Genomic DNA, 15,215 nt, shown 5'->3' with positions numbered 1-15,215 from the left:
AATGGTGAATGCTCTGACGAACTGCAAGCACTTGTGCCCCTACGACGTAAATACCCTCGACAAACCCGACAAGCAGCTAAATCCCACCCCTACACAGTGGAGATCCCTAGATGTATGAGAGCTTTCTTCTCCAGTAATTTCTTCCCCAGAACCGCTAGACTTTGAAATTCCATTCCGGCTCCCTGCTTCCCCAACTGTACTGACATGCAGAAGTTCAAGTGTAACGTGAACCGACACCTTACTGCCTAACTCCCTACATAGTACCCCAGTAGCTTATGTCCCTGATAGTAGCCCCCTACACCAAAGTGGCAATGTGCCTTGTTTGGGGTGAAAACATAATTAAAAAAAAAAAAGATAGGCTGTTCACGCAAAAACCCAGATTTACTTGCACTGAAGAATTGTAATTCATATTTGTACTAACCAGTATACCCACCAATATTAAACAGTATAATTTCATCGGTAGACGTATCTAAATTTCTCGTATTAAATCGATTTAAACAACAATATTACTGTAGTCTCCGTTTTTGCCCCGAAATAATCACCATTTTGGTTTGATACTGATTCTCAAAATTGCCGGAAGCTAATAGCTTTAGAATTCAAATAAATATTAATTGGCCATTATTAGTAAAAGTATTTGCCTTCCAGGCGCAAACATTTAATATTTTGTATGAATAAATATTTCAAACCGCTACTTATGTAAGTATCCAATTTTCCGTATTCATGTCTAGCTTCTATCTTAGTTAATATACAAAGTAGTGCACATAAATCTGAACACAAATAATTTACAATGCAAAAATTTCCAGTACGTGTTTGAGTTGATATCCATCTTCTTTCAAAAGCTTTCTTGCTTGTGCGTGGCATGATCCCTTTTTTTCTTTTTACTTTATTTCACCCCAGACAACGCATATTACTACTGAGACATAAGGTGCTATTGTGAATTAGGGGACAGATTTATAGGGGGTCATCCTAAGTGAGTAAGGTAGAAAGATATTTGTTCACATTACACTTGAATTTTTACATGTCAGTATAGTCAATAAAACGGAGCAGGGGGGAGAATTCCAAATGCAAGCAGGAAAGAAAAACAAACTATTAGATTAGAAAGTTTTCCGACATCTAGGAACGTCTAAAAATGGGGGTTTGTTGCTAGTGGGGATTAGTCGGGGCTATTCACGTTGAAGGGGTTCAAGTGAAGTAAGTTTGTCGAAGCAGATTCCACGAAAGTATTTGTAAAAAAAGCGAAGACATGCAACATTGCGGCGATGGGACAGGGTTTGAGCTCGGTAGATAGTACGGGACCTATTAAGTTATAGGCATTTTATACGCTGTCCAAAGAGAGACTAGTGGTTAGTGTTGCAGCTCAAATGTGGCAACACTACTCTTCTGCATTAGCAAATAGTAACTTTATAGAGATTTTATTTACACATTTTCGAACATCGGATTTTAATTTGTGATGTTTTTTTATATAAAGATTAAATTTCTTATGGCTTTAATTTCGTGTGTGATATTATTTTCTATTGTTTGTCAAATTCCTTGCTTACTAGTGCAAACCACCATGGAAGATGTCCATATAAAAGCCAATATCAACACTAGAGTTCAGAGTTTGGTAGCCATTCAACCGCTCTTCCATTTTCAATCCATTTCCCTTGAAATGTGTGGCTAAAATGTCTGCGCACATCGTTCGAAAAAATGTAATGGAGCCCAAATACTGTTGAAACCATATTCCTTGCATAACTAGACGATATAATAAAAACAATTGTAAATAACGTCTTTTGGCAATTACTATTCATGCTTTTCATAAACGATATCCCTGATGCAATCGCGTCTGAGATGGGTATATTTACCAATGACAGAATACTCTATTCTTGACATAAGGATCATTCGAACACACAAATATCCAATGAAATGGCTGACTCCTTACAAAATAACCTACAGTCCATAGTGGAAGGGGCAAAAAAAAAAAATGGATAGTTATATTTAATTCTACCAAAAAAAAAAGCTCTTTTTTTAACACTTATAAGAAACCTTACAAACAACGGATTTATAGCAACCTTCCTGACAGCCGAACATTCAAACTCATACGCTTAAAATACATCGGTGACATGAATTGAAATACATAAAAGATACTGCAAAGTCTGCAGCAAAGAGAGTAGGCTCTCTCTACCGGGCTAGAAAACATACCTGCTAGTATTCTAGATCTGTATTAAGCCATCATTCGCTCATGCATATTCTAGTGCAGGTGCCTCCAAAATTTTCGAACAAAAAGAGCATATTGTTGACTTTTTAGAGCTACAAGGGAAAAATAAGAAGAAAAATGACCTGGACATGTTTTATACTGTCTTTCTCATTAGCTTTGCTTTTTTATGTGAAACTGGTTCTCCAAGCATAACCATAAGTCCAGTTTATAAACAATTATTACATGTTTATTTCTTTGTCAGATTACTCGGTTACTTAAGTCGAATGGCAGACTTGCAACATGAGTTTTGTCAGACCATCGAAAAACACATAGTCCCATTAACATAATCCTTAAGTTAAGAGTTCCAAGAGTTCCCCCTGACCGGAAAGGCACATCGGCCCAACTTCCCGGCCCTCCCCCCGAAAAACCAACTGACTGCATCAAACGTTCAGCTCCCACTGCTTGTATCCTGCCTAACGATCCAGATCCAAGTCTCCTATCTTCTGGATTTTTTCACTTTTGACTGATTCTGGCCTTTGTTAGGTGTCACTATTCGATCACCCAGAAGTTAACTACTTGAGATATACATTGAAAATAAGTCGCAATTTGAAGGACTTATCCGAGGATAATCTATAGGCTGTGTTTGGACAGCCATTATATTTAGAAGCCACTGAGTCAACCATAACCAGTGTGTAACAGAGTGCGGACGCGCATATGACGGCTACATGCAAATACTAAGCCATGTGCGAAATGACATCAGGGCGAGGAAGAAAAGAAAGAGATATAAAAAGAAGAACGTGTGCGCAGATCGAGAATTACGTTCGAGAGGACAGAAGTCAGAAAGTACTCGGAAATAAATGTCGTTTCAACGAAAAAGAAACGAGTCGAGTTATTCCCTTCTTATGTCCTTTGCGACGGAGTCTAAAACGTGTTGGGTCTACATGGTAACACGTGTGTAGTCGTATAACGTTACAAGACAAGGGAACCTCAAGTTTTCTTATCTCAGGCGGAGAAATGGAATGAGGGGCGGCCTAGAATACGAATTCGGAGATATTTTTAATTCTCTGTCCCCCTTTTTTTCTTTGCCCAAGCATCTATTACCCACAACGCCCGCCATTCGAACGCACCACAAAAACACCTGCACCATAGCGCATGTTTACACACAAGTATTTTCTAATCATAGACTACGTATTTATATGTGATTTTCGACATCATCATATTTTATTTATTCATGACTTAAAAATTAAAATTCATAGACATCTAACAATAATGAAAACACTCTAATGCGGGGGTTGAGGCTTGGAGTATGAGTTCAGTGCGTGTCAGCGACATTCACCCTAGGCAGGTTGAACCAGCCTCACCCGGAGGAGGAAGTTTCAGGGAATATTAAGTTTACAAGAAAGATGACGAGTACATAGGGAACACATTAATTGCAACGCAATGCTACATTTCGATGTAAGTTCCTTACACAACGATAGCTCAGTTAAATTTAATTTGAATAAAAATTTATATAGCGACCCTATTTGCCGTATATACTTATCAGATAGAAATTATGCACTTTTATGAATAATTTTTTTCCATCACTTTTCCCATCAGAATTAATTTGTAGGGGCCATAGATATACAGTGCTGGCAAAAAGAATGTCCGCACTTGTAATTTTTTCAAAAACTGCAAATTTAAGCTAAATTTAATGTAACTGTTTAAACAACCTATACCTCATTGCTTGCCCTTTTATTCCTCTATAATTTTACCTGTTCATATGACTTTTAATTGAAATATTATAGTGTTCACGTCAATTCAAAAAAAAAGTTCAAATTGAGGAGGCAAAAAGAAAGTCTGCAGCAACAAATTCGCTTAAATTATCGCCCTTAAATCAGTTTAAAATATCCACCAACAGCCAACAAAGTATCTCTAATCGTAATTGTTGTTGTTGTTCCAGGTTATAAAACGTAACATTTAGTTCATATACCACGACTTTCTCTTAGTGATCGTCAGGAGCTCATTAATCTCCACCTTTCTAGTTTATCCAATCGAGAAATCGGCCGTAGATTGAAATGTGATGAGAAAACGGTACGAAAGACTGTGCAAAAACACCAAAACACCGGCAGTGTTCGTGATGCCCCTAAATCGTGTCGTACCAGAGTTACTTCTAACAGGGAAGACAATGCTATCAAGGTCCGCACCCTAAGAAACAGATTTGAAACGGCTGCTCTAATCCAACAACAGTGCAATCTTGTTAAAAAGTGCGCTCTTTCTACCTTCAAGAACAGATTAAAGGAATTTAATTTGCGAGGATATGTTGCAAGACGTAAGCCAATGCTTTCTGTAAAGAACAGAAACGCTGTCTGGACTTCGTCAGAGGCAATGAAGATCATGACTCATCATATTGGTCAAAACTGATTTGTAGCGACGAAAGCAAGTTCAATAGGCTAGGCAGTGATGGTAGGCAGTACTTTCCCCGGAGTATTGCTGCAGTCTAATTCAAAGAACTCCTAAAAGATTGCAGGCTGTCAAATTGCAGAAGGTCTATGCTACCAAATATTAACTAGTTCATTGTGTTCCTTTTGTATTTGTGTTGCATTTTCCATTGTCGGCCTTTCTTTTTGCTTCCTCAATTTGAAGTTATTTTTTTTTAAATTGACGTGAACACTAGTATATTTCAATTAAAAGTCAAGTATGAACAGGTAAAATTTCAGAAGAATAAACGGCCAATCAAATGAGGTATATGTTGTTTAAACAGTTACATTAAATTTAGCTTTAATTTTCAGTTTTTGAAAAAATTACAAGTGCAGGCTTCTTTTTGCTGCCTGTCTATATAGCTATGTATTGTTAAGCAGAGAAGGCAGGCAATCAAGCGACCAGAAGAACTCCATGGTTACATAAATTTGTTTGAATACTTCCCGATGAGCAATCGACTTGCATATCGGCCATTCTACAAAATCGTTGAACCATACACAGTCAGTTTTATTTTAATTCAGATTATTCTTCGATGGAGTAAATTCTACTGTGATGGAATTCATGCTTTACAGGAATAAATTTAAATGAATTAATAATTCTCAAGCTATACATAATGCCGAAAGAAAACAAGAGAGAGTTAAAAACGTTAACAAAGTTGACAGAATTTTCTAATTCAACAATCATTTTAGAAAACTTTCTAAAAAAAATAATAAAAGGTTTAATTCACCCCAGCTTGTTGCTAAATGATTACAGCAAAACAAGGAAACAATACAAACATAATTAATCCATAAATTTGCAAATAACATCTATTACTAATGGAGATTTGTTATCTGTCTGTCAGAAGCTGAAAATATAGTCCTTCTATATTTCTGAATTTTTGAGGTGATGATTGGTAGTTTGTATTATTTGAATTATTCGGACTACTGTCCTCAAGATGAGTGTTATTCTCACACCGTTAGGACCGATGTGACCTCACATATTCTTCAGGCAAGAGGTTACATCGGATGAAACCCTTTACGAAATCCGACAGCCATGATCGGTCAGAGGGCATAAGTAATTCATAATTTTATTCTTCGTATTGCTCGCACTGAGGGTAAATTCTTCAACACCCAGAAGAGTGTCATTTAGAATCGAATTTACATAGTATCATATCCGTTACGCTACGTGCCCTAGCAAACAATTCTAATATAAACTTTGGGAGCCTTAAAGTTATTATTGTTTTTAGATGTACAATCTTGCTACATATCACTATATATCACTACTTATTACTGCATATCATATATATTCCATTCCATTTCCCGCAGACCTTCATGTCTGAAGATGACTAGACAGAGGCTTGCTGCATTAGCTACCGTTGTTAAAGCTCCTATCTCATGGTGTAAAACATATTTCCACAGGTAGCACATGAAAAGCAGCCGGGATTGTGCCTTAGGAAATGTTTTTGCTAGTCAGCGATCTCTCTCCTATTCTCGATCACTTTTCTTCCCTTCGTGTTACCCGCTGCGCCAACTCCCTCGGTCACTTGCTAGTGCCTCTCATTAGGGGTATCAATGGCCATTTTCTTTAGGTGTCATTTAACTGCGTCATTGTACTGGAGTGTTTGCCCATCCATAGAGGAGTATTTTTTGGGAATCTGCCATCCGCCATTCTTACAACATGACCAGTCCAACGCAGTTGTATAGTTGCAAACATTGCTTCTATGCTGTGCGTTTTTGCTCTTTTGAGGACTTCCTCTTTCGTCACATAATCCTTCAACCTGGTTTCTGAAGATGACTAGGCAAAGGCCTGGTCCACCGGTGTTGAATTTCTCCTCTCCTAGTGTGAAACATCCTTCCACAGGTAGCACATGCAAAGCAGCCGGGATTGTATCTTCAGCAGTGTCTCGGTTGGGCTGCGATCTCTCTTTTATTCTCGATCATTATCTTCCCTCTGTATAGACTGCTGAGCTAACTCCCTCAGTTACTTACTTGTGTCTCCCAATTTGAGATATCATTGGCCATTTCCGTTAGGTGGCATTTAACAATATCATTGTACTGGTGTTTTTGCCCAATCACTCTTCTATTGCCATTCTTTAGCTCTCCATGGAGGAACATTTTTTTGGAACCTCTCATCCGCCATTCTTACTACATGACCAGTCCAAGCCAGCTGTATATATGCAAGCATTGATTCTATGCTGTGCGTATTTGCTCTTTTTAGGAATTTTGTCACATAATCAAATCCACTAGGCAAGGAGGAAAGTTGCAAAAGTCTTGTGGTGATGGCAGCTGGTGTGAGAAAATTGAGGCCATTAATTCAATCTCTGCCCACAGGAGACTCATATATATATATATATATATATATATATATATATATATATATATATATATATATATGATGGACCCTCCGATCAATTTTGACGTATGAGCTCCGCCATAACATCTTAGTTGTTCAGAAATCCACGTAAATGATTTTTTTATAGTGGTGAAGGCTTTGTGTAGAACCAACCACGCTTTTTAGTACAACTGCTAATCATCTTCATCGGTGCAATGGCTGCCACAAGACAGAGCATACAGTAGACCTAAGGTTTACATCAGTGTTTTTCCTTTTCCTAGACGCATGTACGAGGGGCATGCAATAAGTAATGCCCATGACCCACTTCCCATAGCAGTAGAGCAACGAAACTTTGTACAGTTATTAGTCTTTCTCTACATAGGAACCACGCAGAGTTTGATGCAGCTCTGATGACCGTTTTTGTAGAACACCCCAAGTTGGTCCCCCAACCACGACGTGACTTCAGAAATCAAGGCTGCATCATCTGGGAAACGCTTTCCTTTCAAAAACAACTTCATGGCTGGGAAGAGGTGAAAGTCAGAGGGTGCAAGGTCAGGAGAGTAGGGAGGATGGGAAAGGATTTCATAACCACACGCCCGTGCTTCTGATCTGGCGACATGCGAGTTGTGGACCGGAGCGTTGTCCTGCAGGAGGAGGGTACCTTTGCTGAACTTGCCCCGCCTCTTGATTTTGATAGCTTCCCTTAATTTCCTCAAAAGTGTAGCATAATAGGCTCCTGTAATTGTGGTACCCTTTGCCAGGAAATCTGTCATCACTACTCTGTCCTGGTATCAGAAGACTGTGAGCATGACCTTGCTAGCGGAGAGCTGCACCCTTGCCTTCTTTGGAGGTGGTGAGTCCAAGTGCTTCCACTGCATTGACTGGGCTTTGGTCTTTGGATCATAGTGATGGACCCAGGTTTCATCCTGTGTAATCAGTCTTTTGAAAAACTTTGACTCATCTTCTTGGCACATCTCTAAATTCATCCTCGAGCACTCGACGCGTTCTCGCTTCTGGAATGGTGTGAGCAACCTGGGAATCCATCTGGCAGACACCTTATGCATATGCAAATAGTCATGAATGATAGTTTCCACAGACCCTGTACTAATGTTGACATCTTGGGCTATTTGGCGAATAGTAATGCGCCGATCTTCCAAAATGGCAGCCTCAACTTGACAGACAGATGCCTCATCAATGGCAGAAGGGGGGCGACCAGGTCTGGGAGCTGTTTCCACAGACTTCCGGCCATGTTTGAATTAACGATGCCAGCGTTTTACAAGGTCATATGATAGGGCATTATCACCATAAGTTTCTTTCATTTCATCAAAAGTCTCCTGTGGTATGCGTCCTTTCAAATACAAGGCCGATAGCTATTAATCGCGTACTCTCGCGTAATGAATGAATGCGTGAATGTAGGATTGACATGAAATTCTTAAAGATAAACTAAAATGACGAAAAATGGGCTGAAATGACTTCAATAAATAAAAAGTAAATGACTTTAATGAACTTAAGGATGAATTGAATGACCTTAAGAATGACTTGAATGCTTAAAAAATAACTGGAATCCTTCAAACACAACTTGAATGATCTGGAAAATGACTTGAATGGCTTTGAGACTGACTGGTTGTTAAGTGGATGATCATTTTACATTAAATAAATACAGAAAATTGATCCCCGACTTTATATCACAAAATTACAAATATAAGTACAGCATATAGTAAGAACAGATACTACACTTTGATCTTGGCCAAAAGGCAAAGAAAAGGGTATTATTTGCCCCCCCCCCCCACCGAGCAAATTAGGCAAAAAACCGATTTTTAATGTGAGGAGCGAAGGGTGAATGGGGACCAACTCCCCTGGGAGTAGGGGAGCTGGATAGTGACAGTTGTTATGAAGGGTTGGTATTTATTTGCTCCCCCACCGAGCAAATTAGGCACAAGTCCGATTTTTAATTTGAGGAGTGAAGGGGAAATGGGGACCAGCTACCCGGGGAGTAGGGGAGCTGGATAGTGATAATTGGTATGAAGGGTGACTCTTACATTGACCAAGGTCTTATATGTGTGGTTTCCTCCACATGTGGTCTTTGCTTGCAGTATCTGCCGGAACAGATACTACCTTTTGGGCCAAGGAAACTTAAAAAGCTAAGAACAGCATCTATTAAGAACATACCTTTGATCTTAACCAAAAAGGTCGAGCACAAAAGTGTTACGGACAGACCGACCGTCCGACCGACCGACCGACCGACAGACCGACTTATAGAGTCGTTTGCACGCGACTAAAAATCGGATCACTGCTCGACATTCAACAGACTCCATTTTACACCTGACTCAGCTCAAACACCTGTAAAACAGAAACTCAATTAGTTCAGAACTGTAATTTGCCAAATAACTCGTAGCGATATAACGCATTGCACATGCAAAATTTCAGCTAGATCAGACAACTGGAAGTGGATCAGGGGCATTACTTATTGCACGCCCCTCGTATTAACGAAAACTGGGAGTGCATCTCTCTAAGTGCATTAAACACGCTCCCAGATACCAATCTGGGAATTTCCTCGTCTCAGTGCGATACATACAGCGCCTAGCCTTCCAAATAATCATCCATCTGGTATTGGCCAGACTCATCGTTGCTTAACTTCGGTGATCTGGCGAGAAACGGTGTGTCAACGATTATAACGTGGTTATATATATAAATGCTCAGTTCAGAAGGTAGTGTGGTACCTGTTCTCTTGTCATTGTACCATCCTCCCAGGTATCAATTCCACCCTTGTTTTGGAACGGTATCTATTTTGTTGTCATAAGACCATTCCCAACACATTGCCCCTTCATTTGGGAGTAATGTAATATACATTCATACGTAATGATCTGTTCTTTCAGGCATTACCTCCTGTTTTTAGCGCAGTTTATATTGAGGTAAACACCCAGCAACAAAGTGAAAAATGCTGAAATAGACAAGCACGTGTGTGGATCCATACTGACTTTTTCTAAGTGAAAATTTTCTAACTTCACGCAAGTAAAAACATGTAAAGTGGAAGAAGCAATATCTCGATAAAATGTAGTTAAATAACGCAGTTTATCAGTTACACAGTTCAGATAGTTACTTATATAGATAATTTTACTTTCTCAGCCTGTCCCAAAGTCGAACAAAGAGTTTAGAAATAATATAATTTTGGTATTTAATGCGAGATAAATATGTGAATATTTATTTGGGGTCAACAAATTATAACAATCAGGCACGGATAACAACTGAGTTCAATGATAAATGTAAATTAATATGAAATGACTATTTGCAAGACAGCGACTACTCAAAATGTAGGATTTGTTGTTTACTTGGGAGTTATTGCTGATCAAGGCCGAAAGGCCACTCGAGATAAAGGGTTAATGAATGTCGGGTAGAAAGTGAAACAGCAATGTGATGATTGATAATTGTGGAACTTGGGTGGGGTTTGACATTTTAAGAGAACGACAGCACAAGAACTTATTTACATTAGATTTGACAACGACCATGTTATAGTCATCTGGAAAGCAGGACCAGAGTATTGTGTTTTTAGGAAAGAAACTTTCCTCATAGAACTTTCGTTTAGTTTTAGCCATTGATAGAGTGTAACTGAAATTATTGACAGCTGTACCAAGACGAATATTTGTTGCGAATTGATTTTGCGGAGGTGGAGGGCAAATATTGAATATCAGTCGAGCAGCTGCCATAAAAATGACAATAAAGTAGAGATAGACTCGCAGCATCTCTTATGTGAGAAAGAGGAAATTGGGAAGCGAAAAGGTCACCGCCCACTAGATTTCAAAGACGAATTTGTACCCCATAAAGACAGAAAAGGGTGCGCTGAGCAGCTCCTCTCCATATGTGGCAACAGTGCGCCATTCATGTTTTAGAAGAATTCAACAATTGACGCACATGCGCTCAGCATAATAACAATAAGCAACACAAAGGAGATAACTTTCTGGATTAATTAGATTAATTAACAACTTGAATTACGCTAGGCGTGGGATTGTAGTGTCTATGAACATATAAAATATCAAGGCATGAAAGCAAAAACAAACAAAAATTAAAATAAAAACACCAAAACACTAGAAATTAGCGTGAGTGATCTACAACCTCGACACTGGCAATAAATTCCTCCTCATTCATATGCTAGGTTTTAAATAGAGTACACCCGGTTATGCAATTACTTTTCTTAGCAAGCACAGCTAATGAATCTCTATCAGTATAATGTTATACACACACACACACACACACACACACACACACACACACACACACACACATATATATATATATATATAGAGAGAGAGATGAGATAGATAGATAGATAGAGATAGATAGATAGAGAGATTAAACGATTATTGTGATTTTAGGAAACAACTGTTGGGTGTAAGGAGTCTAATCGTGGGCTATATTTAGTCCAATTTAGATTCATGCAAAAAAGGTAAAAATGAACATGAAATATCTTCTATTTTTGCGAACTTTTACATTTGACTTTGAATATTATTTAATATACAATCACTAAGTTTCAGTTTCCTTGGTACATTCTAAAGCATTTTTAAGAGAAACAAACTTTCGTTCGAAAATTCAAAAATTTATATTGAATTTAATCCGTAGTAATTAGAAATCATTTAAACAAAATTTCCTACGGTGCGATATTTTCTCAAGAGGCATTACAATTAAGCCTGGAATTTTTAGACACTTTCTAGCAAAAAAATTCAATAAGGATTCTAAACTTAAAGTTCAATAGAATTATTTTTTGATGTTAATGTTCGTGGCGGACATCTGTTCTATTCAGGTAATACGTTTTTCCCATCCTGAGACAGGTATTCTGTTAGTCTTTTTTTTTTTTTTTTTTTAAATAAATATGCGTTGCTTTTATTTGTTACACGCGAGAACTCGAGAATGAATTAAGTGCAGAACGAAATAGCAGCAACCGAGATTATGATAAATTGCTTTCTGTCCTATTCACCCAGACTTACACTCAACGAGACATGTTAAACAATGGTTATCTAAAATGTATTTTCGATCGTCACCAAAATACCCGTATTTTTCTCATTAAATAAATGAGTCTTTCGTTGATATATTGTAAGTAGTTTGCTCGGTGAATAGTGATGTGTGTGTAATCGTGCCAGTCGCAGTTATTTTATTTATGTTTTCTTCTGTTTTGTCTCAATCAAACAGAATACAAAGTTCTTTTTGGATTTGGCTGACGCAATCTACAAAAATTGCATCTATATGAACTGCATCTTCCGGTCAATCGTCATGAATCTGCTGGCATAACCGCAGAGATTAGTTCGTCCGTATTGACTTTAACTATTCAAAAGAGAGAATCGATATCGCTTCTCTGGCACGTAATTACTTCCATTTCGCTGATTCTGATACACGTCAACGTAATCTATTAAAAACCTTTTTCAGGGAATAAAACAAATTTTAAGGAATAAATCAATGTTCAATACTTATCAAGCAATGATCATTGAAAATAATGGACCCATTTTTATTGAAATAGATCTAGACAAAGTTTACAGCCTCTTGATATAAAGAGCTAAAAATCTCACTTGAAGATCCAAAACACTAGACCAAAATAAATATGATCGATTTTGGTATATAGCGATTTCGGTAACTTTTTTATTATGGAACCCCTGTTCCTCTAGAGGATTGGTATCACGTTTATACGAGGAATGTCGTCATGAAATTTGGAAACCAACCAGAGAAACAGCAACCTCACTCATTGCCGAGATACGAAATATAGTGATAGATTTGACCCAGAAAACAGCTATACTTCCCCTTTTGTCAGAAACATCGCTCCTGGAACACGAGGACTAAAGGACAAAATAAGCGAAGAAGAAGCTACGAGGTTGCCGCAAGTAACCCCAAAGTACCATTGTTACTTTTCATAAATTAGGAAAATTTGATGTGTAATCTTATTGAAACTACATTATTTCGTCTAAACAAATAACACCTAAAGTTACATATCAGAAAAAATACTACTACTACTACTACTACTACTACTACAACAACAACAACAACAACAACAACAACAACAACAACAAAAAAAAAAAAAAAAAAAAAAAAATAAACACATGAATTTTCTTTTTAATTTCTATGAAAATAAAGCACCGTAGATGCCGATAATGAAAAAAAAATATTTCACACATAGTGATTATATATTAGAAAAAGAATTCATTACATTTGGTGTTAATAAAATCAATTTAACTCGAAGAAAAACTCGTAGAATTATCCTTTAAGCATTATTTATAGTGCTGGGACGTTTAACTGGAAATGGAATCGAGAATCCAAAAATCGGAACATTTTGGGGTATAAAAATCGGTAAATTTAATGCCTATTTTCTGATGCCAAAAACGATTCCTTTAATTATTATTTTTTTAAAATTTGATTTTGTCTAAAATAAAATCTTTCACTGCTTGTAGTAATAATAAAATTACAAATATTTATTTATTTTAAACTACCAGTAAAGATAAAAGCTATAAATCAACCCAACAAGTGCGTTTATATATTTGAGAAAATATCTGCACATTTTACATGCGCTTTTACGGTAATCTGGAAAAATAATAATTTACTAGTTAAATATTTAGAGATTTATTAAAAAAAAAAAATCAGAATCAGTAATTGTATCGGAATCCGAAAAAATATTGGAATCGTCCCTTCACTAATTGTTTATTTAATATTTTAACGAGAAAACTAAAATGATATCATAAATAATATTATACTATAACTTATATTAAGTAGAAAGTTTCGTTTCTCACACAAGCATAATTAATATCACTATATGAGTTTGTAATAATGAAAAAAACATCGAACAAAGAAAGACATTTTTTATAAAGCTCTGTTGTGTTTTTTGATACGCACAAACTTGGTATATAGCATATGCTTATTGCTACGAATACATTATACAAGTGATACCCATTGATTCTAAAACGCTTTCAATAATTTCATATTTATATGTAATTCTACTAAAATAAAACAGCTCCGTTCAGTTTTGTCAGACTATGTATATCTACTGAAGGTTACCTGCGCGTGAAATTATTGTGGCAAGAGTTGCACAATCTTCAACTATACCTCTCCTGAGCGACACTGTTGTAATTCCAGCTGTAAGTATATATATAAGGTCAGGACGACTGGAAACAATGCCGAGATAAGCGAGGATAACATACAGCGCTTAGTGTTCATAAATGGGCACTCATCTGGTACTGGTCAGACTCATCTTGCAAGACCGGTGTGTCAACGTGATTGTATTCCGTATATTTACTATTTACTAAAATAGTCATATGTTAAAAACCAGAAAACTTTGTCCTCAAAATAACACTATTTTGTTCGGAAACATTTTTTTATTTATAAATAATGATTGCATGAATATTTTTGAAGAGTTTGGAGCAAATAAAGTGATGAAATTCTAAACACTAAAAAGCAGCGATTTTGATAACTTTTTTTAAAAACTCCTGTTCCTTTAAACAATCGGTATCACGTTTCTATGAGGAATGTTGTCATGAAATTTGGAAACCAACCAGCAAAAAAAATCAACCTTAATCATTGTCGGGATACGAAATAAACTGGCCCACCCATTCTTTTTTTTTTGTTTTAAAAATAGGACTTCGACATGTGTTGTATTATGGTGTGGCTCCCAGGTTGGGAAATCGTAATAGTGCGTAGGACTCCCTGACAATGGTACATAGCAGTTTTAGTTACGTCGATCGTCCGTAGGTTCACTTGTTTACTAGGCGGTTGTGATGACAACGAGTTAAGACTAGTGAGTTATCTCACCTTAGACTGGCACTTTTTCCTTATCTTGCCTCTCGTCAATTGTCAAAAATGTCATAACAACGTTGAACCTGAAAACAAAGCGGTTGACGACTTAGAACGATCAGCTGTAACTTAAAAACATGCATTAAAAGACGTAAGTCACAATTGTGTTTGTTTTTGTATAAAATTATATTTTACAATATAGGTACAATTTAAAACAGATCGTCTTTTTTTCTTTCTTTTTGGTGATTTTGAAGTTCACAGTTAACAGTTTTCTCACAGTGCTCTGAGGAGGGAAAAATGACGCTTCAACGACCCGGTCTTCAGCAACACATGCTGTTCCGTGTTCTCTCTCTCTCTGCTCTATCTCTGTTCTGCTGATTCACCGTTTTTATTGGCATTTTGTCCCTTTGTTTTTTCTATCCACGCGTTCTGTCAATCGGTTGATACATGTGTTCTTAAGTCACGTTTTGACCTCAAAAAATCATTCGATTTTGTCTTCACACAGCGACACGTG

At 37.1% G+C, this 15,215-nt stretch overlaps 1 pseudogene; it reads right to left on the bottom strand.

Moving 5' to 3' along the window:
- Positions 1-8,602: 8,602 nt before the first annotated feature.
- Positions 8,603-8,708, bottom strand: LOC145280570 (U2 spliceosomal RNA; annotated as a pseudogene).
- Between the last annotated feature and the right edge of the window lie 6,507 nt (positions 8,709-15,215).

Source organism: Euprymna scolopes, chromosome 7 (genome assembly GCF_053919585.1).
Source record: "Euprymna scolopes isolate OS-2025 chromosome 7, ASM5391958v1, whole genome shotgun sequence".
In the NCBI taxonomy this organism is placed as follows: domain Eukaryota; kingdom Metazoa; phylum Mollusca; class Cephalopoda; order Sepiida; family Sepiolidae; genus Euprymna; species Euprymna scolopes.
The sequence above is the reverse complement of the archived record's forward strand: the minus strand, read 5'-3'. Positions and strand labels throughout refer to the sequence as shown.